At 34.7% G+C, this 27,847-nt stretch overlaps 2 long non-coding RNA genes across 10 annotated transcripts in view; one reads left to right on the top strand and one right to left on the bottom strand.

The window, feature by feature from the left end:
* The window catches only part of LOC144300369 (uncharacterized), a 165,671-nt gene that overhangs the window by 38,481 nt on the left and 99,343 nt on the right, over positions 1-27,847 (bottom strand). For 2 of the 3 annotated variants that reach the window (XR_013366964.1, XR_013366963.1), the window contains exon 3: positions 26,227-27,612. The exons of the other annotated variant lie outside the window; for it this stretch is intronic. This is a non-coding gene — a long non-coding RNA (uncharacterized LOC144300369). Of the gene's footprint in view, positions 1-26,226; positions 27,613-27,847 lie in introns of those variants that run through there. 3 annotated transcript variants of the gene reach the window in all.
* Positions 1-27,847, top strand: part of LOC144300368 (uncharacterized) — a 112,570-nt gene that overhangs the window by 38,260 nt on the left and 46,463 nt on the right. For 5 of the 7 annotated variants that reach the window (XR_013366960.1, XR_013366956.1, XR_013366959.1 and 2 more), the window contains one exon: positions 25,441-25,483. The exons of the other annotated variants lie outside the window; for them this stretch is intronic. This is a non-coding gene — a long non-coding RNA (uncharacterized LOC144300368). The remainder of the gene's footprint in view (positions 1-25,440; positions 25,484-27,847) is intronic. 7 annotated transcript variants of the gene reach the window in all.

Here is a 27,847-nt window from a genome sequence, read left to right as displayed (position 1 = left end):
TGATAGCATATCCTAAGGTCTCCCTCTCCTCCAGTATTGTTTTCTCTTTAATTAAAAGTCCATATTCATGACCCCATTAACATCTACACTTCATATATGACAAAATAAGGCCAAGAAAATTATTTGCCTAAGAATGCACCTCTAGGATTTTAAAGATTACATTGCAAGTGGAAATGAATTTTGGAAATAAAAAAAAAATAGTACATGAGAATGAGTGCAAAAAAAATGATGAAAAGTAGCTAGGAAAAGGTCAAAGCTTTGAATGTAAAATTCTTTGGAGCTATGGCAAAAAGAGAAAAACACAATCCCAAATGTGGAAAATATGTGAGGTAAAACTAAACCATATGCTCGAGAGAAATTTATCTGTTTTTGAAATCTGAGAGAAATTTTTCACATAGTCAGTCATAGAAGAGACATGTATCATATTGTATAGAACCTCTTGCCCAGTATACCTTCAGCAGATAAGATGGTGAGCTATCTTCACTGTTTTTTGTAATGATCTTCAGCGAGAGACAATGATAAAATAACAAAGTCCAATTCTATAAAATAATTAGGATAAAATCATACTGTACAGGCACATAGCTTTCAGATTTTCTGCATTTATTGAAGAGTAAAATTTAAAATACTTTGAGAATTAGTTATATAGCAGGGACTGTTAGATATTTATCTAAATCCATATTCTCTTTAACTTTCTGGACACACAGCTTGATTGCATATCCCAGCCTCCCTTGTTGTTAAGTGTAGCTATGTGATTGAGTTACAGGTAATGGAATGGAATAAAAACAGAGTATTCCACTTCCAAGCCTCATTCAATAAATAAATAAATAAACAAACAAACAAACAAACAAACAAACCACACACCTCCTAGGCAGTTTCTCTGTGCTTCATTCGCCTCCTGCTTGGCTAGGTATGAGGGCAGTGACCTTGTGAGTCATTTCTTATAGGTGCAATGTAAGCAAGAAATAAACTACTGTGTTTAAGGCATTATAGATACCAGGAACTGTATGTTAGAGATGCTACTTTTATATTAACATAGTGAGTAGTGAAGCTACAGAGTTTAGGAGGACAAAAACCTTATATATGAATAACCTCCCAAGAAAAGAATAAATATCTGCTTTAAATATTAAGGTATCTACCTACATAATAGTCTAAATATAAGCTCTACCTATGTTATTTTCTTTCTTCAATATTCAGTGTGGACTTTGACTAATAGTAATGATTGATGAGTGAGACTCAGCCCCTTTCCTTAAGGGGCTTACTGGGGACAGGGTTTATAATTCCCTCAGAAAGCAAGTCCCCTCCAAAATTAGAAAATTGGGCAATCAATGGTCCCCAAAGCCTGCACCATAAGCTATGGCCAAAATAATTTTAGCCTAAATAGCCCTCAAACCATGTAAAATCAAGTGGTCAACATGACGATAAAATCCCAAAAAAGTATTCAACAATCTCCAATTTCAGAAATGTTTCGGAGATTTCCTCAAATGCCCTCCAAGCTAGATCAGTTACAAAATTAGCCACAAGATAATTGAATTATCTGATTTGCTAGATAACATTTTTGGAAATAAGCCAAATTAATGAGACACATCATTTAAAAATAATTTTGATTTAAACAGTAATTGCCTTTGAATGTTTTTTTTTCCCTGAACAACAAAGAATGAGATAATGACCCATTGAGACTCAAACTAGTTTATGACAATACAACGTTATAACCAAATAGCATAGCTCTTTCCATTCTCAGTGGCAGTGGGCATGTATCCATCTCAGTCACAAGCATGTTTACCAAGGTGGCTCATTCATGTTTGCATTGAAGAGAAGCAACAACATGGCACATTGCTTGAAAACATCTTATCTATAACAATAGTATTACAAATGCTAGCCCTTACCAGTAGTTAAAAATTTTGTTGAGGTATAATATAAAGAAAAGCATGTAGTAAAATCTAATTTGGAGAACTTTAATAAAATATACACAAGAGGGAAACCAGTAAGAAATAGAATATCGCCAGTACTGCAGAACTCTCTTGATGCATCTTTCTAGCCAACTCTAACCCACAATCCTGACTTCTTACAGTGGAGATTAGTTTTAACTGTTTTTCTACCCCATATACATGAAAACACACAGGATGTACCCCTTTGTGGAATTTTTTGGTTGTCGTCAACATTAGCTGTATGAGATTGTTCCCTATTGTTAAAGGTTTTCATATGTTCAACTCTGACAGTAGCTATTGTCAAATAGTTTGCCAAGTTGGTGTCATGAAAGCATACTTCCACCAGCAGCGTATCCAAGTTCTAGTTACTCCACACACTTGTTTTTTTTTTCATCTTTGGATAGGCATACAGTGATATCTAATTGTGACTTTATTTTTTAAGATATTAAAAATTTGAGAGAGAGAGAGAGAGAAAGTAAACAGAGGTGGAGGGAAAGAAAGAAGTAGACGCCCTACTGAGCAGGGAGCCCGACATAGGACTCAATCCCAGGACAGGGAGATCATGACCTGAGCGGAAGGCAGAGATTTACCTGACTGAGCCACCCAGGTGCCCTTTATTAAATTTCTACTTCTTTAAGGACTATAATTGTTATTAACCATTTGAATGTTCTTGTGCGTAGTGTCAAGGGTTTTTTTAGTGGATTTCTCACTTTCCAACTGATTCATGGGAATTGTAGATAGACATATGTACGTACATTATACATACATAGCATGCACATTCATATAGGAATCTATTGTATCTTTTAATGAATGTAAGTTAAAAGTTTTAATCTATTTATGGCTTTTTTGTCCTGTTTAAGAAATCTGTGTCTGTTCTAGTTACAGAATTTGTATCCTATGTTTCACTCTAAAACTTACATCGTTTACTTTTTCAAGTTAGCTGTGTAATCTACACAAGTTCATATATATATATTGAATATCCATGTATCATGTAAGTAGGGCATTCAATTGATTCAGTATCATATACTGAGAAGTACACTCCCTCCGCATGGTACGACACTTTCAGGTCTGTCATAAACCTAGTAAGGGCTAATGTATAGATCTGTTTTTAGACTTTCTATTATCTTCGACTAGTCAGTTTGTTTATCCTAGAACAAATGCCATGTTTTCTTAAGTACTATAGATTTTTAATACGTCTTAATATATGGTAATATAAGTTCTTTAGTTTTGTTTTATTTATTCAAAAATGTCTCAGCCGCTCTAGGCTTTTGTACTTACCATGTGGATTTTAGAATCTGTGTGTTAAATTTTGAGGAAAAAAAAATCTTTTCATTTTTATTGCATTCAATCAATCGATGAATTTGGGGAAATTAACATTATAAAATATTATATCTTATGGGACGCCTGGGTGGCTCATCAGTTGAGCCTCTGCCCTCAGCTCAGAGTGTGATCCCAGAATTCCAGGATCAAGTCCCACATCGTGCTCCCTGTGAGGAGCTTGCTTCTCCCTCTGCCTGCATCTCTGCCCTGTCTCTCTGATGAATAAATAAATAAAATGTTAAAAATATATATTGTATCTTCTAACCCATGAACAGGATATATCCTTCATTTATTCAGGTCTTTAATTTGATGCTTTTTGCTGCTTACAGTCATACTCTTCCACAAAAAAGTTCAATAATCACATGTTTATGATCAGGCTACAACTAATTCCTTGAAATAGACTCATGATCCACGAGGAAATCAAGTGAATATACAATCACATATTGTTCCTTACAAATCTATTATAAAATAGTAATAACTCCATTCTATGTACAGAACAGAGAAGTCAGACACCAATTTGACAAAAGGACCTCCCTCCTATTGTTAAGCCACCCTGGGTAAAAATTTGATATTTGGGGTAAATTAAGGAATTAGATCTTTTAAAATAAGATTGAATTCTGAATTCCCATGCATTAGGAAATATTTGTAGAAACATTATAGGATAAAAAATTCAAAATTATCAAGGCTACCATTCAGAGTGGCACTTAATTCTTAATTGTAACTTTACTTTGCAATTTTTTCAGTTAATTAGTTGTAAAAACAATCTTATTTTCCTAGGGATATGATAAACTGGATAGTTGCAGAAACCTAGCCAAAAGAAGACAACTTCATTGATTAGCATTCAAAAAAATTCTTTTAAAGAATATTTTCTCCATAGAAATATAAATATGAATTATATAAGGTAGTAACACTACGTTAGACTATCTGGGGATATTTGCCAATTCCTGGTGCTCTTTAAGCCTGTTCTTCTATGCATATGATGGACAGGAAAAAAATTGACTAGAAGATCAGATTGGAGAACACCAGATAAAGTTAAGATCCATGAATGACGAGGCTATATATATGCGCACTGGGGAAAAAAAATGAAAAATATGCTCTGAACAGAAAGACACCAGGGATAATTGTCAGTCTTGGCCCTGGATCCTGGTGAAATTAAAAAAGAAAGAAAATATTCTACCCAGGGAACTTCTAAAACTAGCCAATACTCATATCTGTTTAAGCCAAAAACCTAGTTTCAAGTGGTCTTGGAAAAATAGTCTTCCCCCAGGCAGTTGGAAAAGGAAAAGACAAATACACTTATTGTAAGCTTTAAAGATTTTCTCTAGTTAAACTCTGAAGTTAGAGCTTATAGCTCATAGTCACAAACATACATAGAAATAAACCACCATGAACAAGATATTCAGAGCCAGATTTGAAGAGATGACTGATATTGGAATTGTCATATATAAAATATAAGATAAATATTTCAATATGCTTAAAGAAATAAAAGTATTATAAGTAGTATAAATGGAAAATCGTATTAAAAATGACAGGAAGAAATGAAAACTATGAGAAATAAATTACAAATTCAACAGATAGATCATACAGATTAGAACAAAATGAAGAGAGAATTAGTAAATAGAAGATATGGCTGAAAATGACTCACATTGATACAGAAAAATAAAGAGGTGAAAGTGGAAAAAAGGAGACACCAGAGGGTACAGTCAAGGTTCATGTCTCAGAAGGAGATAATAGAAACCATGCAAAATAAAAATATTAAATAATAATAACTGAGACATTTACACAATTTATAAAAATTAACAGTCCTTCAGAATTGATGACAAGTTTCTAGTAATAAAAACAATGGATTCAGACGTATCACAAAAGAAAGGGAGATTTTTAAAAAAGAAAAATCAGACTAAAAAGACTTGGTATTTAAGTGGGCAGCTGAAAGCTACCATCAACTGAGAAAAAAACAGTAGAAAAATAAATTTAAGGTCCTGAGAGAAAATAGATAGGAACACAGAACTGAATGCCCTGTGAAGACATCTATTGAAAATTAAGTTGAAATCAAGATGTTTTCTGAAAAACCATGTATGAGAAGGTTTGCTACGTATAGAAACATTAGAAGATTAACTTCAGATATAAATGGCAAAAGAGAATGTCTGAAATGAAAGATATATAGAATAAATTATAACTATCTGGATAAATATAAACAAACTGACAATAAATAACACAATTTTGATGCTTAAAATACATCTCTAAGATTAGACAATAGCATTTGAGGATAGGTGATCAGATTTCAAACCCTTTCCTGTTCAAGAAAAGGGGCCATTCAAAACAGAATCATATTAGACTTTTATAAATTGCACAAAATACTGAAATAATTTCAAGTGTGACAATTTGACTTATTTGGGAAGTAAAATTGGTTCAACATTAGAATGAACATTTAAACATTAACATTAATTAAACAAATTACAGGGAAAAGCATAAGTGATTAATTCAATAGATTCCACTTAGCAACCATTCTTGCACAAAGAAATCTTAGGAAACTAATAATAAAAAGGGAACTCTTAACTTGTAAAAAGATGTTTATACCAACTGTTGCTCCCAGAGCAAAATATTACTATCTTCCCTTTAAAATGAACAAAGCATGATATTTATCATCACTGTTATTGACAATTTCACTATTTTACTAGTTGTTACAATAAATGGAGTTATCATTACTGACAAATAAAATGATTAAATGGAAAAATATAAGACTCAACAATAAAATTATTAGAATTAAGAGGAGTTGATTAAAATGTCTGGATATAAGATCAATTTATAATAGTGAATTAAATTCTGCACACCAGCAACAAATGGAAACAATAAAGATAGATCTTTACAATAGCAAAAACCAAAAACAAAACCTTATGAAGTTCATTGGAATAAATCTACTAAAAGTGTGCAAGATACTAATGCAGAAATTTATAAAACTTGATTGAAAAATAGTCCAAAAAAATCAAATAAATTGAATGGTAGCATGTTTATAATGATCAGATCTCTTCAAATGTATCTATAGGTTTGATTCCATTGTGAACAAGATCAGAGTCAGGTTTTTCAGGAAACTTGACAATTCTAAAGTAGTAAAACAAGGGACTCAGAGAAGACAAGACACTCCTAAAGAAGATGAGGGCATAGAGATTTCTGTCCCAAATATTATCTTATAAAATCACAGTGAATCAACAGTATGCTATTGACTCAGAGAAGAACAAATGAATTAGTGCAAGATAATTGAAAACTCAAACCAGACCAATACACAGATGTAAATCCACCCTGGATTTTGTTGGAAAAGCTAGTAACACAGATATGTAGGACTATTCCACAAATAGTAGTGAAATAATTTGTCATTTATATGGAAAAAAATAAATTGGATTATACATCATATTCCACACACACACAAAAATCAATTCTGGATGGTTAGAGCATTAAATGTGAAATTCATTAGTTGACACTTTTAAAGCCAAATGTAGGAACATTTATTTATCATTTTGAAGCAGTGAAGGATTTATAAAAACCTTGAATACAACCATAAGGAAAAAATCAAAAATTCTACTTTTTTTGTTTTTATTTCCCTCGCCTCACTAGAATTTTAAAAAAGAAAAAAAAAAAAAAAACAAAACTTAACAAAACCTTTTTCTTGTTCAAATAAACTCCAGATAAGGAGTGAAAGTCAAACTACCTATAGAGAGAAGATATCACCAATCCAAGATACCAACCAAGGATTACTATGCAAATTACTTAAAGAGCTCCTGTAAATTAATAAGAGAAAATACAAATAGACCATAACAAATAAAAGCTACAGGGGCACTTGAGTGGCTCAGTTGGTTAAGCATCTGCCTTTGGCTCAGGTCATGACCCCAGCATCCTGGGACGGAGCCCCATGTTGGGCTCCCTGCTCGATGGGGAGCCTGCTTTTCCCTCTCTGACTGCCACTCCCCCAGCTTGTGCTCTCTTGCTCCATCAAATAAATAAAATCTTTAAAATAAATAAATAAAGGCTACAATATTTTTAGGATTTTATAAAAGAAATAAATGTGTAATAAACATGTGAAAAAAAACCAATATCATTAGTTATCAAGAACCATTTCACATGACCAAGCTAGTACAAATTAAAATGTCTGAAGCTGTGAAATGTATAGGAGAATACCACATGCCCTCACCTCTCAATGCTTCCAGCTTTGTGTCTAGGAAGCTAATACACATAGACAACATCGATGAGCTCTCATACCTTCTCACTTCCTACTGTTATCAGTTATTGAGAATGCCCATGTAAGACGAGGGCAGAAGAATTAGAACTCTAACCCAGCTGCCTCATTGCAACCTATGTCCCTTTATTTAAGCTCAAAGCCATGACTCATATAAGGTGACCATCTTAATCAGCAAATCTCTTCAAGTTTTAGGGACCTCTCCTTCTTTCTACCTCAGGGATAAGGATGGTAAGTTTCTTGCTTGCTGTTAACCTTAGAGTACTTCACTATCCTTTATGGGTTTCTCTATTACCCTGCGCTATATAAATGATCACTTATTAAATTATCCTCAGATTAGCAAATTTGAGTGTGTGGTCCATTTCTTGCTGGGACTGTCATATACATGTGCATATATATATATATATATATATATATATATATATATATATATAGCAAAGGGAACTATCAAATACACTAATGTGAGTGTAAATTGGTAAAATCCCTAGGGACACGAAATACAAAGTGCATATACTTTAAATGTCAGTCATTCATTTCCTAGATTTATCTCTAAAGAAACTATTAAAATGTCCTTGTATAGCAATTTTCATAAAAGAAAAAATTTGGCAACAACCTAAATATCCACTAAAATAGAATGGCTAAAATTGTTTATTTTGGAGTAAAATACTATGCAAAAATAAAAATGAACTAATGCAACATCAAAAATGTGGTTTCAACAAAAGGAAAATCATTTTATGGCATTAACAAATAAGCAAACCTAAAACTGTATCATTTAGGTAAACTTACAAATGCAATAAACCTATAGAGAACAGTAAAGAATAATGAACAGAGGTGAAAGATTAGTCCTCGAGGAAGAAACTTTTAAGATTTGTAGCCATTTTTTTAAATTAAATTTAGTGTTAAGTACATGGATGTTCATTTTATGTTTAGTTTTTTAAATGAGATATATATGCTATATTTTTATTTTAATAATTTAATAAAAAGCAGTGTCAGTCCAACATATTTAAGAATATAATCCTTTAAAATGCTAAAAAAGGAGTTTCTATGTGAATTATGAGAGGTACACTATAAGGGATATGAGAAGAGAACTTTATCTCAAATGGTTTTGCCACTATGTAGCTCAATCTCCCTGAGCCTCTCTTACCTGAAGAACTACATAGTAACTCCTACCCTAAAGTTTATGGGAATATGAGCAAAACTATTAAAAAAAAATCTTAGAACTGTGACCAGGATTTATTATATATTTATCCTAGGATCTGCTTATATTTTTGGTCCTATTTCCCAAAATCAAGTATAAGCATTTATCATTCTTAAGATTCTTAAAGGCAACAAAATATTTATAGAGAAGTCTCAGGTAGCCTGCACAATTATATATATACATATATATGATAATATTTCTTATATTTCATATTTTTATATATAGATTTACTATTGGTTTATTTATAACCATCAACAATCTTCATTGAATAACTAAAAGATTGCATTTGTTTTTTCAAAGCAAAATAGAAATAGTTATTAAATAAACAACAAAGAAAATAGTGTAAACATTTTTCCCTAAAAGCCTAAGAAAATTTAAATACTCATGGGATACAAGTTCATTCCTAATCCTTGAAATATATAAAAAGACTAAAGATGTTTAAATTAACATAATAGAGAAGTGACATCACTGAGATATACATTATTCCTGAGTTCACTAGCCCTCGCAAGAAGAGCAATTAACAACAATTACTCAAGAAAGAGTTACCACTGAGAGGATATCAGAACACAAAGGTGAGGATGGAACACCCTACTCTACCACAGAGACCAAGATAGATTGCATGGAAAAGATAAGGGAAGCTGCTACACATTGACCCACATTGGCCCTCCCCCAGGCCATCATAACATTAATCAGAGAGGTCTTGCCTGGACCTCCAGGTTCACCTTCCCCTTCTCACTGAGCTGAGGCATAGCCAGCCCCAAATTCTGTAGAGTATCGCTTGATTCCGTCTGACGAGAAGGCCTGGAGTCAACTCCTGGAAGCTGGATGGCCTAGTGGCAATTGCCAAGAGGCAAGCAGGCAGAGCTGATACTTGTAGAGCAAAGCCAGTGGCCCTGGCTGGGGTACAAGTTAGCCTCAGTTAAGACAACAGTGAGCTTTACCAGCTTTAGAGTTGCTTTTCCCACTGTGACTGGGCAGGGAACCTAATTCATAGCCCAGCTCATCACTGATTGCAGCCTTCAGTCTGCCCAACCTGGGAACCTAACCAGAGAACACAGGAAGCTATATAACCCATTCAACAGCCCTATTTACAGTGGCCTTTGAGCAGAGAGAACAGCCTAAGGCTTTTCTCATCTACAGAGCAAAGTCAGTGACCTTACTTGAATGGTAATGCAGTACCTGCTCTAGCCTGATTTGGGTTCCCAAACAAGCTGTATAGATATCTCTACAGAGACCAGTGTTGTTATAGTTTATGTGTCCCAATTGTTAGATCGTCCTTTAGTCTCACTTGGGTAGGGAACCAAGTATCCTGTCCTATCCAGCTGTTCTCAGACAGTGGCACCACACATTACCATCCTCAGAACTCAGTTTCTTTGCCCAAAAATAAACAACAGAAGGCCCCACCTGCCTAGAGACATTACCAGCAGAAATACCCAAAAACCCAAACTGAGCTAGCCATTGATGAACTCTCTCTGCCAAAGCAAACCCGTGAAGTCAGCAGAGAAGCCCAATTACTCAAAGGTGCAGACATTAATATAATGAATCAGGTACAAAAAGATCAGGTAAATATGATACCATATTTACTAACGAAGGAACTAAAAGTTCCATTAACTAGTCCTAATGAAGTGGAAACCTGGGAAGCAAAGAATTCAGCATCATTCTCCTAAGGAAGTTCAGTGAACTACAAGAAAATATAGAGACAACTCAATGAAATTAAGAAAGCACGGTGTGAACAAAACAAATTCTGTAAGGATATAGCAACCATAAAAAAGAAATCCTAGAGTTGAAAAATACAATAACTAAAAATTCTACAGGCTTGAAAACTAGACTATTCCATGCAGAATAAAGAATCAGCAATCTGGAGGACAGAACATTGGAAATTACCTAGTCAGAGTTATAAAAAGAATGAAAAAGAGGGAAGAAATCTGCCTACAGGAATCATGGGACACAATGAAAACAAAATAATATTCATATTATAGGGATTCCAGAAAGAGAAAAGGACGGAGAGTATATTTAAAGAAGTAATTCCTGAAAACGTCTTGTACCTGAGGAGAGAAATGGACATTCAGATCTATGAGCCCAAAGGACCTCAAATACACCAAACTGAAATAGGGCCACATCAAAACACATAATTAAATTGTCAAAAGTTAAATACAAAGAATTTTAAGAGCAGCAAAAAAGAAAAGTTACATACAAGGAAACCCCCTAAGACTATCAGCAAATTTCAAGACAGGAGAGACTTGAGCAACATATACAAAATATTGAAAGTAACTATCAACCAAGAATTCTAAATGCAGTACAACTGTCCTTTAGAAACAAAGGAAGGATTAAGACTTTCCAGAAAAAAAAAACAAAAAAAACTAAAGGAGTTTATTACCACCAGACCTGATTTACCAGAAATGCTGAAGAGAGTTCTATGGATGGAAGTAAAAGAATGTTAATTAACATGATTAAAAACATAAAAAGTTAGATTAAATTTCACTATAATGGTAAATATATAGTCATAGATCCTACAGCATGGTAATAGTGATGCATAATCCACCTACAATTCAAGTTTGAATATTTAAAAATATTAAATATAGCCAAAATAACCATAATTACAATAATCTGTTGTTACACAATACAAAAAATAAATTCTAATAGCATTAACTTTAAATGTGAGGGGAAGATATTTTATATAACCTGCATAGTAATCACAAAGGAAAATCCTGTAGCAATTTTGTAAAAAGAAAACTCTAGGGACACCTGGGGGGCTCAGTGGTTGAGCGACTGTCTTGGGCTCAGGTCATGATTCCAGGGCCCTGGGATGGAGTCCCACATCCGGCTCCCTTCAGGGAACCTGCTTCTCCCTCTGCCTGTGTCTCTGCCTCTGTGTGTCTCTCATGAATAAGTAAATATTTTTAAAAAAGAGAAAACTTTAGAGAAGTCAAAGCATACTGATACCAAAAGATGCCAAAACATAAAAAAAAAAAAAAGACAGTAGGATAAGAAACAAGGAACAACAGATCTACAAACCAACCAGGAAACAATTAACCAAATGGCAATAATAAGTTCTTAGCTATCAAATAATTACTTTAAAAATAAACAAATTAGATTGTCTAATTAAATTCAGAGAATGGCTGAATGGGTTAAAAAAAAAATAAGATCCAACAATTCGCTGCCTACTAGAGACGCATGTTAGCCCTAAAGACACAGATAGACTGAAGGTGAAGAATTAGAAAAAGAAATTTCAAGCAAATAGTAACCAAAAGAGGGAGAAAGGCACTTAAGTATGATAAAATAATCATTAAAGTAAAAATGATGAAATGAGACAAAGAAGGTCATCATATAAGGTCAATGCATTAAGAAAATAAGGCAATTGAAATATTTATTCACATAATATCAGAGCACCTAAATATATGAAGAAAAAACTAACTAATAGAAGAAATAAACTGTAATACAATAGTTGGGGACTTTTTTTTTTTTTTTTTAATTTATGATAGTCACACACAGAGAGAGAGAGAGGCAGAGACACAGGCAGAGGGAGAAGCAAGCTCCATGCACCGGGAGCCCAACATGGGATTTGATCCCGGGTCTCCAGAATCGTGCCCTGGGCCAAAGGCAGGCGCTAAAGCACTGCGCCACCCAGGGATCCCTAGTTGGGGACTTTAATATCCCACTCACAACAAGGGATATAGTCCAGACAGAATCAATTAGGAAACTAATTTTAACACTACAGACTAAGTGGATTTGACATACACAGAACATTGTACCCAACAACAGAATATACATTCTTCTCAACTACATATGGAATATTTTCTAGAATAGACCATATGCTAACCCACAAATCTCAGAAAACTCAAGACCACCAAAATCATACCAAGTAGATTCTCTGACCACAGTGAAATGACACAAAGTCATTAACAAGAGGAAAACTGAAAAATTTACAAACACATATAAATTAATCTCTTAAACAACCAATGGATCAAGAAGAAATTCAAGGGCAAAAGTAGTGACACCCAGGTGGCTTTGTGGTTAAGTGTCTGACTTTAGCTCAGATCATGATCCTGGAGTCCCAGGATCAATTCCCATATCGGGCTCCCTGCGTGGAGCCTGCTTCTCCCTCAGCCTGTGTTCTCTGCCTGCCTCTCTCTCTGTCTCTCGCATGAATAAATAAATAAAATCTTAAAAATAAATAAAGGCAAAAGTTTCTTGACACAAATGAATATGGAAATATAACACACCAGAACTTGTGGCATCTAACAAAAGCAATTTTTAAAAGGGAATAAACACCTATAGCAATAAACATCTATATTTAGAAATAAAAAGGTCCCAGATAAACAGCCTAACTCCACACCTGAAGGAATTAGAATAAGAGGAACAAGCTAAGTCCCAAGTTACCAGAAGAATTATAAAGATTAGAGCACAAATAAATTAGAGATCAGAAAAAACAATAGAAAAGATTAACCAAACTAATGGTTGGTTCTTTGAAAAGATAAACAAAAGGGCAAATCCTTAGCTAGATTAACCCAAGGAAATGATAAAGAACCTAAATCTTCTAAACAACCTAAAAGAAATGGAATGACTCTTTTTAAAAAAAGATTTTATTTCTTTATTCATGACATACACAGGGAGAGAGGCAGAGACATAGCAGAGGGAGGAGCAGGCTCCGAAGGGAGCTTGATACATGACTCAATCCCCATACCAGGGATCACATCCTGAGCCAAAGGTAGATGCCCAACCACTGAGCCACCCAGGTATCCCAAAATGGAATAATTCTTACATGCAACTTATCAAGACTAAAACAGGAAGAAATAGAAAATCTACATAGAATGGGACACCTGGGAGGCTCAGCAGTTGAGCGTCTGCCTTCAGCTCAGGGCGTGATCCCAAGATCCTGGTATCAAGTTCCACATCTGGCTCCCTGCAGGGAGCCTGCTTCTCCCTCTGCCTATGTCTCTGCCTCACTCTGTGTCTCTCATAAATAAATAAATACTTATAATAAAATAAACTTCAAAAAATCTAAATAGATGAATTACTACAAAGGAGATTGAATCATTAATAAAAAAACCATCTCCCAACCAAAAAAAAAAAAAAAAATCCCAGAGCCAGATGGCTTCACTAGTGAATTTAACCAATATTTAAAACAGAACACCAATCATCCTCAAACTCTTGCAAAAAAAAAAAAAAAAAAAAAAAAAAAAATTGAAAAAAAATTGAAAAAAAAAATTGAAAAAGAGGGAAAATTCCCAAACACATTTTATGAGGCCAACATCATTCTGATACCAAAACCAGAAAAGGACACTGTTAGAAAACTAAAAGCCAATATCTTTAGTGAATATAAATGCAAAAAAATTCAATAAAATGCTAGCACACTGAATGCAGCAGCACATTAAAAGGATTCTATAATACTACAATCAAGTGAGATTTATCCCTACGATGCAAGATTACTTCAATAGATGCAAATTAATGTGATACATCACAGTAATAGAAAAGAATCACAAAATCATCTCAATAGACACAGAAAAAGCATTTGACAAAATTCAACATCTATTCATGATTTTAAAAATCAAAAAAAAATTAGGCATGGAAGGAACATATCTCAGTATCACAAAGGCCATATATGACAAGCCCACAGCTAACATAAAAAAAATAATATATAATTATTTCATATAATTTATACCATTAAGAGAATTATATATAATATATAGTGATATATACAATGACAATTCCAGTTTAAAATAAAAATAAAACCAAAAGTTTCCTTTAAAGTAATTAAAATTGAGTTCAATGATAAATAAATGGAATCTATTAGATAATCAATATAATAAGAAAACTAAAAATTGTGAAAAACAAAAAGTAGAGAAACAAAAATTCAATTTTAAAAACATTTTGACGGGCAGCCCCAGTGGCCCAGCGGTTTAGCGCCACCTTCAGCCCAGGGCATGATCCTGGAGACCCAGGATGGAGTCCCATTCGGGCTCCCTGCATGGAGCCTGCTTCTCCCTCTGCTTCTCTCTCGCTCCGTGTCTCTAATGAATAAATCAATAAAATCTTTAAAAAAAAAGATTTTGAAAGATATAAAATTTATAATGAAATTGCGCAGATGAATAAAAATATAAAATATTAAGAGAAATGTAGATATCAAGAAAAGTAGAAAAGATATAGTAAAATCAGCAGAGAAAAATCACTGAAAGGAAACAGATTGGGATGATAGGATATACTGAAGCAATCCTAAAACACAGAAGCATATCTGTTATAAGACAGGAGCTGGTGAAGAGAAGAAAAGTCAGCAGAGCTGAAAGCATGTGGAGTAGGTGCTTAGTATTTTCCTCATTGGAAACGACATTGGGTTCTGTGTCTCTAATGGTTAAAGATGCTCTGAAGAGAGTTAGAGCTAAGTCCCTTCAGCTGGCCCCAAAATGGAAAAAACACGGCAGCCAGTAGCGTGGTCCCAATAGTACACACATGACAGCACACTTAGGAAAGGAACAAGCACATTTCAATAAGAAATGTGAAGCTGAAAAAAAAAAAAAAAAAAAAAGGAAAGAAATGTGAAGCTGGAGTCAGGGCCTTTTAATCAAGTTTCCTATATGCTAACTGCTATTTTATTTAGAGAGGGAGGGAGCAATTAATCTATTTTTATTCTATCAATGAAAACCTTTAAATAAAACAGAAACTCCCATCTACTCCAGCATCCAGTTCTCCATACTTGAGCCATTATGTTTCTTTCTCTGTATCCTTTAGCCTAGTTGTAGTTGTCTTTTAGAGAGCTTTCTTACTAAAGGAGAAATAAATAACCTTACAGCAAATACTCCTGGTGTCCTCCCTCAATAACATTAAGTGGAATTATTCTCAAAGGCAAAGAACCTCTGCCGCTGCATATTTTATAAAGATAACCAATTGAGCAGGATAATATGAAACATTTCCAAAACCTCGTTTTTGACCCCAGCTCTCGTCCTCTTTCCTCTTGTTCTGTTGTTAAGGGTAGATTACATGCCAACAATATATTAAGAAAATCAAACAGCAAAAACACTTTCTCCAGAGCCTTTGTGATTTTGTCAGCCACCTCCTGCTGCTGTCATCTATGCCTCCTGCCTTCTGCTGGTTTTCTCATTACTAAGTCATCTTCCAAAGGGTCTAAAGGAGGGAAGGCAGCCAAGGGACAAGAGAGTTTATAGGGGCAAAAAATGAACATAATAAAAGTAGGCCAAGTAACAGTGGTATGTCCAAAGGTTATTGTCAACAGAATTTTGTGACATAGTAGCATTGAGACAAGGTAGCATTTTTTAGTCTCTTTCTCAACCAAATAAGCTGTAATATTTATAAAAGTTGCAGTCACTCAAAATAGTGTTAACCGGGCAGTTCTTGTGAATTCAGGCAAAAATGGACAACATGAAATTCAATTTAAATAACTCTGGGCCATGAGGTTTGTTTGTTTTTAAACTCTAGATTTGTCAACTTTCCCTTCAGTTATATGTAGTCTTGACAAAGATTGAAGTAGAATCACATAAAAACTTACTAAGATACTATCTTATCATCTATATTGGGCCTATGATGTAAAACCAGCTTTGAAGTTGGTATTGAAGAAATTTAATGTCTACAATGTATAATATATGTATATATTACAAGAGGATTACCACAGAAAATTTAATAGCCACTACCTCTTCACAAAACTTTTTTAAAAACCCAAAACTTAATATAAGATTAAGTGTTCACTTATTTAACAAGTAAGATCAATATCTACACAAGAGTTTGAAAACTAGTGACCCACAAACCCAAACCGCAATGAAGGTTTATTTGGTCGGGGCCATGTCTTTGTTATTAAAATTGCATCAATGCTTTAAAATTGGGTAATAATAATAAAATGCAGATATCCTTTCTGAAAATTTCAAATATCCATAAGCACTTTTACTACATTCTTGTGTGACAATAGCTATGTGGAGCTAAATAATGGCTGCCTTGTAAATGAGGCCCTGATCCCCATACCTCCCCATTATTCTATTAGCAGTGGTCTTCTCATTTCCTTATCTGGCCCTAATGAGTTGACGATCTTTATTGTAAATGTTCTAAGAGATTCTAAGGAAAATAAATGCAATAATGACCCAAATATTATAAAAAAATAATAAAAAAAAATAAAAGCTTAAAATTTATAATAAATCAGGTAATTGCCAAGAAACCATAATTGGTATCCTCCTTTTCTTTGCCTAAGATACATAGAATACATCAGTATTCTATAAGTTATCCTAGAAAATCTTTGGTAAGCTAAGGGGATTTGGTGTTAGGGAGAAGAAACTTCCATGACCCTCAGAGGTATATTAATTCTTACAGAATTCTTACCAGGATAATTTCTAAGATATGACTTTGATTATTCTCAGCATCCCTCAAAGTTGTAACCCAGAATATAGGCACGGAATACACAGTGCATAAAAATGCATAGAGTGATAATAGAATGTAGTTTTTCCAACAGACTTCCAGATTACATGTGCTGTCCAAATATAATTGGGCAGAGCATCCTTTAACACTACAAAGTGTTCTGGTGTAGACAATAAATAAGCCCTCTCATTCACTATTCAAGATAGTTTCACTTAATATCAGACTTTGAATCTTACCCACTTGTTAGTCCTAGGACTGAGTTTAGCTCCTATGTTCCATCTTTTTTTCCCTCCTTCCCTCCCTCCATACTTGTATCTTACCCAACACTATATTTTCATGTCTGAATGCCTTTAAGCAGCCATGAACTTTTCAATTTGCCACTGGCCTCACCACTTCATGTAATACTAAAAAGGACTGCTTCATTTTACTGCAGAGCATTGGAGTCAAACACTCCAATCTTATGGACATTATGACTCATTAATAAAAGTATATAAAATGCAATACTTCCTAAGCCTATTTGACTGAAGTATATAAACCTTTCGTCCAGAAGTAATTCATGGGAACCAATATTCCTTCAATGCATTTTAGGAAGCCCTGTCCTATCAATTTGCATTACTTTACTGGTTCTTTAATAATAGCAAATATTAAATTCTATGTTGAGCCAGATAATAAGCTAAAGATGCATTACTTCTATTTCTTAGTGTTACCATAATTTTATATGGTTTTTTTGTGAAGAGAAATGAAACATCTATATCCAGTTAGCTTACTGTTTGACAATCTGCCTTGACAGGAGTTTACTTTCCCAGGAGATTCTTACCCAGGAAGATTAAGTTGCAAATAAAACTATCACTTTAGGAATTTCCTGAATATTTATTCAAGAAACAGACTTCTCAACTTGTTTTCATTACATAAATAGCCTCTTCTCACAACAGTAAATAATAGCTCAATTGGACTTGTCAAGAAAATGGTTACTCTTCAAGAGTACCTACTATAATGCCTGCTATTGTGAAGTGAGTTTTATCAAATCCAAGTGTACCCCCCTACACTGACTTACCTTAAATACAAATATTATTAATAGCCTGCCTTTGACTTTGTCTTTCAAGGAGGTACTGATACTGTGAAGGTAATGTCTTCCTTTATTGTAGTAAGCAAAAAATTTAGCTTTCTGTGATCAATGGTTTTGGTCGCTTCTTTGGAGAGGCAAGTAAGCAGCAACAGTAAACATAATTGAGTAGGGAAATAGTGTTATGTACTTCAATGGTAGTTTGCTAAGCCAGAGTGTGTGTGTGTGTGTGTGTGTGTGTGTGTGTGTGTGTGTGAGAGAGAGAGAGAGAGAGAGAGAGAGAAACTTTTGCGATCTCAATTATAATTTAGACCTACACTTTAGTAGAAAGTATGTAATCCTGGAAATTAGATCCCAATTAAAAATATCTGCCCCATTACTATCAATTTGTTCCATATTGTGCAGCGCATTTAATTTTTCCAATCTTCAAATGATTCTTGTAAAGGAGTATCAATATCTTCTTCATAGGGTTGTTGCTTCACATATAGTAACATGTATAAACATGCTTCGTACATATTTAAATGCCAAAATTAGTAGTTACTACCAGAATTGACATCTGTTATGCCATGTTAGTTTCTGGAACTGCAGTTTATGTGGAGTCTATTTACTTACTTAGTTCGTATTTCTTTTACTGAGTCTAAGAGAGGAAAATGGAAATATTTGAGATTATGAGTATCATACTATCAACAGCCCGTGGTGACGAATCCTGGTAGAGACCCCATATTTGAAGGTGAGATCTAGTCAAAGAGATCACTGCAACAAACTAATGTGCAATGGAATCCAAAGATGGACTAACACTTAGACTCATTTTCCATTCAGTCTTAGGTATAAGACTTGATATTAATCAATTCCTAAAGGGGTAAAGATCACCCGACTGTTCCAGGCTCTATTCTTCAGTCCATATTTTGAATGAATGATAAATGTTCATCAAAATATGTATTTGTGTGATCTGTTTCTCCCTTACTTGACATCAGCTACATCTTGACACTCTTTCTCCTCACTTGCTTCTTCCCTTTGCCTCCTGCCTGAGTAAATATCTCAGACTGTTTTCTCATTGTCTGGTCTGTTAAATCAATAGGCAGGCTTTCAGGGTGCCTGGCTGCCTCAGTCTGAAGAGCACTGATGCTTCTTCTCAAGGTCATGAATCCAAGCCCTATGCTGAGTATAGAGAATACCTTAAAAAAAAAAAAAAAAAAGAGGCAAACTTTCTAATAGCCACACATTGCTCTCATCAAATAATCCAGTTGTAGGAGAGACAGATGAAAAATGAAAAGAAGGACATGCTAAAGAAGAACCATGCCTACTCATTATTCTTGGTTCTCCATCCCACCCTGAGCAAACAATAATTGTACTATTATTGCTTTAATTTGCCCCTCTCTTTCATAGTTAAAGATGACTGAATTCCATTTTTAAATGTCAATTATGGAATTACCTAATGCAGTTAAGGGTTTATCTATAAAAAGTAATTGTTTAAAGGCAGAAAGGATCTGTGCGTGTGCAGAGTAAGGGAAGTAACATAAAAAAATTGGCACATATATAGTCCTTTGACTCTGGACTCCATGTATCTTATTCTGATGTGCTTTGGTACTTCTGCTGGTCTTACACAGTTTGCTCTTAGGTTCAGAACCCAATATACTATTCATCAGAAGGATCTAGATCCCTGGTTCAGATACTGCTATTACTGACACTCTCATGCAGATGCTAAGTCAGAGAATTAGCTTTTATTCTCCCTCCTGCCCTTACTCTCCTCCCCTATCCCTTTACCAAAGACTTAGCTAGGCTCTCACCTCAGAGTGAGAACTTTGTAGGCTAAGGCCAACCTGGGGCACAAATCTTTGGTTGTTAAGGAACCAAAGAAAAAGGTGCCACTCTTGATTCCCAACTTTTCCTTCAATCATACTTTGTCCAGCTTGCTCTAACATCGTTTTATCCATTTTAACATCAGTTTTGCAAAACCTATCAACATAAAAATCACTGAAAATATTCCATTTTTGGAAAATGTGTTCAATAAATTATTTCAGTAAAAATCAATATTCAGGATCCCAGACTTATAGGGAAATTAATTAAAATGTTTTGCCCTTTTCAACTAGCTGCCGAATCATTTTATTGATATAGAACTTTTGTCTTTGTTTCAAAGTAAGCATTATGAAATCCCTTTGTTTCCATTAACCATAAAATATCCCATTCCTTTTCATGAAGGATTAAAATTCGTATATGCATATTTATAAATCAAGTGCATTTTGTAATTATTTTCAGGTCGTTGGTTATTGTTAAATTTGCTAGTTCAAATTGAGTAACATTGTTTCTTTTACTTATGTTTAATTTTATTATAATATTCTGTTCATGGGAATGTAAAATCAGAAGTATTTCTCAAATGCAAATGAAGTATTTGGGAAGTGGGTGGAGGGGATGGGGTAACTGGGTGACCAGCATTAAGGCATTCGGGAGGGCAGGTGATGTAATGAGACTCAGTGTTATACTCAACGGATGAATAACTGAACTTGACATCTGAAACTAATGATACACTGTATGTTAACTGAATTTAAACAAATTTAAAAAACTATGACATGCAAAAAATATTAAAAAATAGTTTGAAAAAACAATAACATCGCAAATATACATATGCAAATATGGAAAATATGGCACAATCATTAAGGAAGGACATGTATAACTGACATTTAGAACATACTGTAGCAGCCTTTTGATGCTCTTCCTATTCCCTGTGCCTATCTTCAGGTTTCTCATCATTGCACTTGCTGTGTTTTCTATTGTTGCAATTGCCTCTCGCTCACTCTAAATCTCCTTCCAAAATTCTATTACTAGCCACCAAGCATCCCTCCTTCAGTGAAATCTGTCATTAGAGCACTGAATGAGTGTCTCTTTCCAGTCTTTATTTCAGGTTTGCATATTTCTTAAGATACTTTGTTTCCTGCATTTTCTATTATATTTATCTATGTGGTTATCAGATTTTCCCTACTCAACTATACGACTGTAATATCTAGTACAGAATTAAATATTTTTCTTTGAATCTCTGCCATAGGGCTTAGGGCTGTAACTGTCACTTAATATATGCTTAATACATCCATATTGAATTTCATTCTCTTAAAATTCCAACAATTTTTTGCTGGATAGTTTAAGTTTTTTTTTTTTTTTTTAACTATTGGAATGACTCATATGGTTATACATCATTTCAGATTGCACAAGTTCATTTACTGATGCTGAAAGACCTGGGAAGAAGGGAAATAATCACAATTTTTTAAATGCATGCACCAAAATTAAGTTCAATAGCAAGAGAAATTGAATTAAAATACACTATTTGAGGTATCTGGCTTTAAGTTTCTTAATTTAAACAAAGGTTAAGGAGAATTCTGTATTTACCAAAGAAAAATGTATTTAATTTTCTTCCTCACAGGATTGGTACAGATAATTACTAGTCAGAATTTATCACAACATCTTCTCCAAAAGTGACATCCTTATATCTATTTTTAAAGTAGCATTTAATACACTCATATAAAGATAATGAGACTATGTGAAAATAAGTTAACATAGATCTGTGACTGGGCTGTAAGTTGCAAGAGGGTAAGGCCCGTATTAGTCTGGGGTATGCATTCTTCTGAAAAGATAGCACAGTGCCCAGCTCAGACTATCTGCTTGTAAGTGTTGAATAAAGGAAAAAAAAATTAGGCAGTAATTGTAATACAAGATTAATTCCCAACCACCCAAAATTGAACCACTGCCTAACAGCCCTGCAAAGCACTCTGAACTTTGGGCCGGATAATTTTTTGTAATTGCAGTAAAATTCGTATAACATAGAATTAACCATTCACCACTTTAAAGTGTACAATTCAGTGGTATTTTAGTACATTCACAATGTTGTGCAATCATCACCATACTATCTAGCTTCAAAATGCTTTCATCACTCCCAAAGGAAATCCATTAAACAGTCACTTTCCATTCTCCTCTCCCCTTAGTCCCTGGCAACCACTACTCCGCATTCTGTTTCTATGAATCTACATATTCTGGAAGTTTCATATAAATGGAATCATAAAATTTGTGGCTTTTTGTATCTGGTTCTGGGCTTCTGAAACAAGACAGTCTGAAAAAAAGACTTTCTTTTCCCTGCTGTGGTCTATAAAACTCTTAAAAAGATACTGGGTATGATCTACAACTCCCTTATTCACAAAATATTTAAGTTGGGATACCAACTACATCATCATATTCGAAGCAATGATTAAATAAGAATAAAGCCCATGATGAGTTAATGAGGTCAATACCAAGGGGGGAAAATTTAAGCATTGATTCTTTTACATATTATCTTTATATTTTTTTTTCTTGAAATTAGCCACTCATTTATCCTCTTGTGATATTTATTCATCCATTCAACAAGCAATATTATTTGCCAACCACTGTGCTAAGCTCTAGGAATTCCAAGATGGAACAAATTCATATCTTATCCTCAAAGAACTTACAGTTTGAAAGACCAGTGAACCTGCCCACAGGACCATTTTCACATAGAATTTTATAACCAGAAGCACATTTTGGGTCAGGACAGTACAAGTTGGAAAAAAAACCACCATGTTCAAAGACAGAAAGATGAACAAGAACTTTCCCACTTGAGATAAGACCGTTTTTACTTCTCCAGCTTGTTTTCTCACCCTGCTGCAGTCTTCATAATAAGATTTATGCCTATTTCTCCCCCATCACCATATTCTCAACGAATTTTTCTCAATGCAAAAGTGAGCATTTTGTTTGTTCATTCATTCATGCATTTAGTAAATTTAAGGAGCCACCACTTTCTGTTACCAACCTTAGTTGATAACTGTACTGCAATCTCAAGAAATATCTGAATCTGAGTGATTTTTCTCTATCCACCATCTATAGACAGGTGCCCAGTCCAGTGAAATTCTCTTGGATATTCCCCTTATTTGCTTCCAGTAGGGAAGTGCAGTTGGAAACTGAACTATTATTTTTTTTTAAGATTTATTTATTTATTTTTGAGAGAGAGAGAGAGAGAGAGAGAGAGAGAGAGAGAGAGGCAGAGACACAGGAGGAGGGAGAAGCAGGCTCCATGCCAGGAGCCCGACGTGGGACTCGATCCCGGGACTCCAGGATCGTGCCCTGGGCCAAAGGCAGGCACTAAACCACTGAGCCACTCAGGGATCCCTGGAAACTGAACTATTATTAATGGTTCTAATCCCTTGGCCCTGTCAAGTGTAGGTGTTGGTAGCTGAACATCTATAGACTTAGCCTCAAACAATTCCTTGTATCAACACGAATGAAGCAGTTATTACATTAGGAACCCCAGCATCACCAGAGCATGGCCTGCCTTAAGTCTAGGATCTGCTGTCCATAGGCATGAACTACTTGACACATACACACGCAGAGACACATACAGACCCAGAGATACCCAGGTCTCCTAAACCCTGGTAGTATTTTGTGGTCAGTCTATAAAATTAGACAAGCAGTTCTCTAAATATAGTCTGGGGACACTTGGGGAGCCCTAAGATCTTTCCAGGTCCATAAAAAACATTAATGTATTATTTGCACTCTATTTCCAGAATGTGTGATGGAGTTTAAGAGGCTACATGACCTGTGATGACATCATTGCTCTGACATTTTTATTCTGATGGCCAATGAAATGTGTGCTTGAGTATTTATTGCCAAATTTTGTCTTAATTTGCAGCATAGTAAATATTGATATAATCCATGTAAACAAGGTGTAAAGATGTTCTTGACCCAAAAAGTTTGAGATTTGCTGTGTTAGAGTATAGTCTTGGTTTTCTGTTTGAGTAATTTAGAATATGTTCAACTATAATTCATCTGGCCAGGCCCATGATTTCCTGTTCAGCCATTTCTAGCCATTCTTCTTTGCAGGGATTTAAACATAATTTTCTCACATGCCTAAAAGCGAACAGTTGAACCGCTTCAAATAGTGGACAATGTCTGGGACACTTGGTTTATCAACCGTCCAAACCATTATCACCTAGACAACCGAACATTTGGTACCAGCTTGAATCCCTACATTAGCAAAGCATTTAGTATAGAACCTGTCAGGATGGTGCTGAGTCAATGGTTTTACGAAGGATAAAAGAAAGCAAGAGAGGAAGTATATCTGAATCAGGCCTAGGTTTTCATTCCTTTTAGAAATAAAATTAATTTTTTCTTCAACCTGTGAGATGGAATGAATGAATCTATCTATCTATCTATCTATCTATCTATCTATCTATCTATCTTCATGCAAAGGCTGGCATAGTGTTCATGAGAATGCATCTTTCAGGTCTCCAAGTACAGGGAACATAATTGACCAATGGTTCCAGTTGTGACATTCTCAAAAATCCATCACTAAGTTCATGCTGAGGCTACATTTCCCAGAGGTTTCTCCCAGCCAACTAATGAGCATAGCAGGGATAGTAAGGCATGTTCAATACTGGTAGAAGCTAGACAACTATGACGGCCAACTCAGACTCCAGGAACACCTCCACCCTGGCTCACACACATTCCCAAAGACCTTAACAAGTTGTCCTTGAAATTATGCTCTGCAAGTTCTCCTTAACCTACTTTCTTCCCCTTTTTACCCACTTTATCTTTCTTTATTTTATTCAGAATCAAACCTACACTGTAATCTGATGTTTTTTCTTTTTCCAGTTTCTTCTGTCTCCCTCCCCATTTGCCCTGACAGGTATTTCCAGTGATAAATGGGTTCCATTTTAATCCCATCTTGGTGTTTGCTTTATGAAAGATTTGGACTAATGCCCGAGTTCTCCTTTGATTATTTTCTCTAGGGTTTGATCTTCTTCATTCAGATCCCAAACTCTTATCCATGAGACTCTGTGGGGAAGTTGGCTGGCTTCTAAGTAGCCTCTATGTTTTCCAAAACTGACTTAATAGTCTTTGTGTACTTTTCAACTGTTTACACTTAGTGCAACTTTACTAGATGTTATTTGGAACAAAATTAATTTTTAAAGGTGACAGGATAAGGAGGAAGTAGACTCCAGAGCTCATTAGCTTTCTTCCTTATCTCCTACAAAATAATTTCTCTGAATCCCAAGACTATAAATTTCAAAATTCTTTCACTAATTCCTTGTGAACCTACAGGATTTTTCTTTATAAGTGTTATTTTTATCACTTTTATCAGAGACAGGGAGCCCAAGCTACCCCCTTAGCCACTGATGGCAATGATACAGCAGCATATCTCCATTTCAGATAGTATACACCAAAATTTGCCAATAAAAAAGGGTGTGTGTGTGGGGGGGTGGAATATGGTCTTCATAGTTGTGTTACTTTCAAAATAAAGTCATTTGCATATTGAATATTTTTTCTATTTTAATGTGTTTAACTTTCTCTTCTTCAGATGTATTTTGAGGAAGGAAAGAGCTGCATGGCTAAGAGGAAAGGTAATAAAAGTTTATGTTTGGATCATTGTGTTGCTCCAAATTACTTCTTGTCATTTAATTATAAATTAAGCACCCATAAGACTTCAAAATCCTAAAAATAATTGGCAAACTCAGTGTTACCTCACTGTGGATACACTTCAGATAAGCCAAAAATCTAAATATATTATATACATATACGTGAGTGTGTGTGCGTGTGTGTGTGTGTGTGTATAGGAGAGAAAGAGAGAACCTCATTCAAATTAGATAAAATCTGATAAAAAGATTTCCTGATGACTACTTCAGGAATGTTTACAAGGGTTTTTGCCCCCACCCCCCCAGAATAAATTCTAGGCATTTATTCAGAGCCTCATTCCTTCATTTTATTTGTAAAGTCCACTGGAGTTAAGAGACTGGGCATTGCAGCCTATCATTTCTAAACTGACTTGATATAACAGTTTTCTGGGTCACATATGCTCCCTTAGGCTCCTACTGCAGTCTGATATTAACCATGTGGGATATTTGTAAAAGGCATCAGCAAATACTTTTTTTTTTTTTTAAATGAAAGGAATCCCAAAGTAGGTCACTCATTAAAACCTCTTCAATAGAGAAATGATCTGAAAAGGAACTAGAGCTAAGAAACTGCTGAAAAGAATTGCACTGATTTACATGCGCAAGAAATACACATTTAAATATTCTATTGCGTTCTCTATATTTTTATTTTGTCTGTTAACCCAACATAGCCATCATCTTCCACTATTCCTTCTCTTTTTAACGTTTTTATTCAAAACCTAAATTTCATTCCCTTATACATGCATGTTGGCAACATATTAAGAGTTTAATAGTGTTGCTGATCTGAAGCAATACAAAAACCCCTGCGATAGAAAGTTACCCTTTTTTATTTAGTGGTAATAACAGTGTTTGAAACCCTCTACTGCCTCTATCCAACTAAGTGTTCAGGGGAAATGCTGTAGGTTGGTTTGCTCTAAATATATATTTTGCTGAACTTGATGGAGAAGACAAAAAGCAATTAAATCACCTTCCTACACTTTCCCTCCTTTTTGTCATGTTTCACAGGAGATGATTATTAGGGGTACTATAATCTAATTGAAAAAGCTAGACACATTCAAGGCAAAGCATCTCTAACATACCTGTGTTTCGAAGAGATAAAACTGAGCACCAACTAACCATCAGACCCTCGTCCTACTCAGCCTTCAAGCAGCAGCCTGATGTAACGCTCTCTGTAGAAATCTCCTCAACAAACTTTGACCACATTACTTATCCTTCCCTCTGGTCTTCCACAGAACTTTTGCAAATTTCTTAAAATTCTTCCTTGTTAGATTATAACTCCTTTGTTTCCACATCTGTTTTCCTGACTAGACTATAAAGTATTGGGTTGCTTAGATGGTATCTTCATCACCTTTGCAATTTTCACAATACCCAGGGTGAACCAACACTCTAATCTGCCAAGGACAGAAGTTTCCTGGGATGCATGACTTTTAGTGCCTAAATCAGAATGGTCCTGAGCAAGATACATCATAATCACAATTCCTCTACATCTCAAAGCCCATTTTTTATTGAGTAATTCATGATCGTCAGATGGGTAATTCTAGGTACTTGCTTAATGAGTATACAAAGCTGACAAAGATCCCACCCACCCTCATGGTGCTTTCATTCTACAGTGAAGTTGGAAGTAAATATTATGGCTTCCATTTTGCAAACAGGAGCAATTTTGTTCAGAAGGGGACAGTAATTGTTGACAGTCCTATAGTAGGCAAGTGGTACACCCATGTCTCTTTGATGACAAATGAAAGATTTTCATCTCCCTGAATTAACCTACTTCTTTTTAAAGAACATATTCCTTAGACCTACTACTAAAATATTCCCTCAAGAATGTATGCATTGCTATGAGAAAAATTAGATACTCTTTTTGGCAACCTCTAAATAAAAAAGAAATGTGGCTATTAATGGCCAAAAGTTCAATCTATATTCACCAGAGACATAGTATTTGAAGAAAACATTCTGTAGATGGTGACCTCTTGAATCTGATATAGTAATCGATGGATGGATAAAGCATCGGACTTACACCACTTCTAGTATGAGTCTGCCCTCTGATTCTCAGCATAATTACAGTAATCTCCAGTCAGAGAATGCTGAAAGAAAAAATATATTTCTTATTACGTATATCTTTGCATTTAGATAATCGCATATTATGTGTTATGTAAACAATGCTAACAGATAAAAAAATGGAGAAGAAAATAAATGGGATGATTCCACTTGGAAGAAGCTTCATCTAAAACCTTTTCATTCACACATCAACCACTCACCAGAAATATGTAGAATGGCTGTTGACTTTATAAGCAGATTCATGTGTGAATAAGCAGAGCA

The sequence above is a fragment of the Canis aureus genome, chromosome 28 (genome assembly GCF_053574225.1).
Source record: "Canis aureus isolate CA01 chromosome 28, VMU_Caureus_v.1.0, whole genome shotgun sequence".
In the NCBI taxonomy this organism is placed as follows: domain Eukaryota; kingdom Metazoa; phylum Chordata; class Mammalia; order Carnivora; family Canidae; genus Canis; species Canis aureus.
This window is presented reverse-complemented; position numbering and strand designations above follow the sequence as displayed.